Source organism: Solea solea, chromosome 17 (genome assembly GCF_958295425.1).
Source record: "Solea solea chromosome 17, fSolSol10.1, whole genome shotgun sequence".
Taxonomy (NCBI): domain Eukaryota; kingdom Metazoa; phylum Chordata; class Actinopteri; order Pleuronectiformes; family Soleidae; genus Solea; species Solea solea.
In genome coordinates, this window is record NC_081150.1 from 23,700,636 (window position 1) to 23,705,598 (window position 4,963).

The 4,963-nt window shown below is 37.9% G+C and overlaps 1 long non-coding RNA gene across 1 annotated transcript; it reads right to left on the bottom strand.

Annotated features, from left to right (window-relative positions):
- Window positions 1-3,059: 3,059 nt before the first annotated feature.
- LOC131443523 (uncharacterized) lies at window positions 3,060-4,578 on the bottom strand. Its single transcript, XR_009233633.1, has 3 exons — window positions 4,204-4,578; window positions 3,618-3,688; window positions 3,060-3,282 (listed from the first exon to the last, which is right to left on the bottom strand). It is a non-coding gene; the product is annotated as an uncharacterized LOC131443523 (long non-coding RNA).
- Between the last annotated feature and the right edge of the window lie 385 nt (window positions 4,579-4,963).

The following is a 4,963-nucleotide window of genomic DNA, read 5'->3' on the forward strand; positions in this document are numbered from 1 at the left end:
AACAACACAAGACAACACTTAGTCCACACTTAGTGAACTTTTACTCAGTCCCAATTGTAAATGATGTCGACTTTAATAGAAATGTTAATTTTAAGACTCTTTTTAAAACGATTCCTCTTCTTCTCTTCCTCTGCCCTCAGTCGTCTAGGATCGATCCATTTATATACCGTCTTTTCCTACCGAATCTTGTTGCCTGACCTGGTGGATTAAGTAACATTTACTCATCTTTGTCTCAACTGAATTTGTCTGCTGGTTGGATCCGATAACTAAGACTATCCCTACCGAATGTTCTTACCTAACCAGCCCTTCAACGATTACCTAGCCATTACATAACATAAATGTTCACGCTGCCATCTGATTCACACATGCAGGTACTTTTCATCCTCTAAACATGGCTGTTTAGCCTTCACGTTACTCACTCTACTACGTACCATGTGGTGCACGCTATTTATCATCCTTTTTATCTGCACTTTCACTTCCTTGGTTAAATAAACCCATGCATGGGATTTCACTTCTTTCCTTTAGAGATTTTCCTTTTCTTCTTCTCTTTAACTTAAGTTTTACAACTTCTATGCTCAATTTTCACTAAGTAGAAGAATACCATGTCTTACAGTTTCTTTTGAAATCTGGCACCGCATATTCAACTTACTGTGTTGTTACTCATTAGCTGAATTTTCACACTTTCCGCCCAAAGTACATGACTTACAGGGACTTTATTCCCTTGCAGTATACAAATAGTCTAGTCTGCACAACTCATTATTCTAACTTTTTTCTCTTTAACTTCTCTTCTTTGGTTAAATAAACCCATGCATGGGATTTTACTTTCATCCTCTAAAATATACACCTGTGCACAGGTTTTTTCCTTTTCCTTACCGCTTAGATTGTCCCTACTGAATTTACGCTCAATTTTCACAAAGTAGATGAATATCATGACTCACAGTTTCTTTTGTTAATCTGGCACCGTATATTCAATTTATTCAACTTGTTACTCATTCGATAACTTTAGCCAAACTACTAGCCTAATTTTCTTTCTCTCTAATTCCTTATTCTTTACATCTCTTAAATTCTTCATTCTCTTAACATGCCATGTTTAATTCTTCATTCTCTTAACACTCCTTAGAGGGGACCTTCCTCCCCCCTTTTTTATTTATACCTAAATAAATTTAGATGAGGCCTCTGCACCACCAAAAACCTCCCTCACAATCTACAGACATTATTCCTGAACAGAGGGGAGGGACACAATCTAAGAGGGAACATGAGGTTCAGGCAGAGAAGGGTAAGAACTACATTAAAATCCTTTACTGTATCAGTCACGGGGGTCAGACAGTGGAATAATCTGGATGAGGGGATGAAAAAATCAGCAAAACTGAGTGTATTTAAAAAGAAGTATGTAGAGATGACTATTAATCGATACAGAATGACACAGAAGGAAAGTATGACAAAGGTCAGGGACAGAAATCTGTAGACACTGTGGGAAACGGCAGGGGAAGCAAAGTTAACCAAAAAAAACAAAAAACAAATGTATGATGTTAATGGGGGCGGGACTAGTTAAGCTTTGCTTCTCCCGCATTCCCTTTCGGTTATGTATATTGTGTGAACTGCACTGTTATGTGATGAGTGATCTAAATGTCATGACCGAAATAAATAAATAAATAAATAAATAAATAAATAAAACATCAACACACCGCAGCCTGTCCCCACACAAATGACTCTTTACAGCGTGCCCACAGGACCGCTGCAAAACAACAGCCAAATCAACAAACCCTCACTGGCTCCCAATGTGAGAAAAACACTCACCCTTTTTAAGCGCCGGCTGGGAGCAAGAGTGGGTCCATGTGAAGAGGCCGCTGGAACCGCTGACCCAGAGCAAAAATACCTTCCCAAAATGTCGTTTTTAGTCAGGCTTCCTTCTTCTTACGAACGATAGGTGATGAGTTGATGGTGTAGAAAGAACCCCTCTGACACAAGACTCGTACGGAACAAAAGGGATTTGATTTGGTTAAGTCCAGCATCAGACCGAGCTCTGCAGCAGCTCGGGAGAATGTGTTCTTGCAGAATCTCCGAACAATTCTGCCTGCTTAGGAGCAGGTTCCTACTTTTAAGGGTTTCTCTAACATCCTTATCTTAAAGCCCACATTTGACGGTTCCCCCTTTTCCTGGGAAACAAGTTGTGTCGGCTCATTCTATACATTCTCACGATCGTACATCTTAGAGTGCTCAGGTTTGGACATCGGTGCCATTCAGTCAACACAGGAAGCATCTGCGCTTCTTTTACAAGCATTGTTTTCAGGTCTGGCATACAGACTTCTGTTGTACCCAGATTGTAGGTGATGCAAAGTCAACTCTCTCATGAGGAAGGTCCTGTTTACTTCTCAATGCACATCTCTAACACAGTCTAGACTATTGAGCTGAATCAGATACTACAAAAACAGCCCATAGAGTGGCACTGGAAATGAGAAATTAAAATCTTAATAAAAATAAATATATATAGCCTACGTATAAAAATAAACAATAAAATAAAATGATGCTTGCATTTGTGTAGGTATTAGTTGCATAAAAAGAATAAATAATAACATATTAACCACATATGCTATAACAGAGCGCCCATCTTCAGGCTACACCTGTTTTCTAAAGTTTTCTTATAGCACATATAATATTATAAACTGTACCACATATGGCTATTTTCTTGAAGGCATTTAACTTGCAGCACTGTGCAAAAAAAGAATGGCATCAACTGTGCCCAAGACAGTCTAGTTAAATACTCTACCCAAATGCAGGGTCAAATTAACTACAAATATGGGTTGTTTCAACTACATATATGTGTTATATTATATCCAAATGCTGGATCAAATATACCAGATTAATTCTAACACATTACAGTACAATCTATAAGAAAATAAATTGCAATACCGATATCTATAAAATTGTTAAACTACAAACCTACATGCTAGATTTGGTCATGCAAAGCATATATTATGCAATAAACACTTAAACAATACTGGAATCTTGGAAAAAATGTATTATTATCCACAATATAAATGTTTTGTAATTCAGGTCACTGCATGGAACAGTTCAAATGAGTATCAGTAAACACCTAAACATGCTCCTTGCATGCAAGTACTCTTGTTTGGAGGAACTTGACCAGTTTTCACTCCCGGACAACTGAAGAATTGATCCTTCTTGAGAAACTTCTTGAGAAACTTGAGCCTAGGACCAGCTTGTGATCAGCTCTTTGATGGTGGCCTCATCTAAAAGAAGAAAACTTTCCTCATCAATCCTCTTCTGAAAGACAAAAATAGAAAAAAAGACATCTTTGTTTTTACAACAGAGGAGCAGAAAACAAAAATGTTACATGGAAGCTACATGCATATTCCATCATTTATTATTAAAAAAAATTGAAAGCCTACAAAGGCATGTGCCCTATTCATTTATTTGAGTCACTTTGACACTTTACACGGACGCTATTGAAAAAAAGAGGAAATAGAGATAGAGATATAGAGATATTTCATAATAATTTATACAAAAAGGAATGCAGTCAACTCAATGACTATCCAAATGATCACTATGAAAAGCAATGCAGACATTGATATGCTGTGGATGGGAAAAACATGTCTTACCTTGGAATCTTTCTATAAGGTCTGTCAGTTGCCACTATGTCAAAGTATTGATGACAAAGCTGTCCATTGATCTGAAACAAACGCACAAATAAAATCACTATTAACTATTCACATATCACCATGCCAAAAGCAACGCAGACAAGAAGCAGAATGTAATCCAATGCTAACACAACAAGGTTGTTTGTGGGTGAACAGTGAACCAATCCTCCCTCTCTCCCTATGTATGTGTGTATGTGTGTGTGTGTATATACTTATATATGTATATATGTGTATATATGTATATATACACACACACACACACACATAGTGCAAAAAACACCACATTAATACTGCCTAAAAAACTGCGGTATAAATGACATATAAATAGCATGGTTAGCTGTTATACATGTCAGAGAACAGCATACATTAAGACTTTAACCGTAAACTGTACAATGACAACCTAAAAAAGTGCAAATGTGAAGCAGCATTGCTACAGCACAACTTACCCTCATCAATACTTGCAGCACTGTGAGGGAGAGCGGGCGAGAGCTACCGAACTTACTTATAGTATATATACATGTGTGTGTGACATGTAGTGTGTACAAACCTTTTATTATCTGCTTCACGACGACGACGATGCTGAGTCAGGTTCTGATTCGCGTGAGCGCTTGGTGCTTGGTGTGTGAACCTTCTGTCCACGTGATGACGTTCGAAGCACAAACAACCCAGGTGCTGAGTTAACCGATGTATGTTGGGTTGATGGATTTTGACCCACCACATGAGTTGCACAAACGTGACCCATATCCTATATAAATAACCCATAATGGGTTAAACATTTCATAACCCGGCAGTTGGGTTGTTAAAATAAGGGGTGTATGTTCTAATGCCGATTACTAGTGAACGGAAACTTTTTTTTCCAGATGAAAGAAGAGAGCCTACTCTTTCATAGAAGTCAACTGGAAATCCATCCAGCCCTGGAGCTTTATTATTTTGTATTAATTTAAGACAAGAAGTTAATTCTTCCAACTGTATAGGTTTTCCCAACTCCTCTTTAATACGAGGATCTATGGTAGGTATATCAATGTTATCCAGGAAATGATCCATTGTAGTCGTATTTGCAGGAGGTTCGGACTGATACAGGTTAAAATAATAGGAAGCGAAGGTGGAGTTTATTTCAGCTGGGCTGTGAGTTAGGGAATGAGAGGAGTCATATATTTTTAATATGAAATTCATTCCAACTGCAGTACGACAACAATACAGTGTATAGCAATACACTTCTCCTGTCTCACCGTTTGTGTTTGCTCAAGCCCCACTTCTTCACTCTCATTATGCTCATCACTGTCCCTTCTTAATCTCTTCTTCCCTTT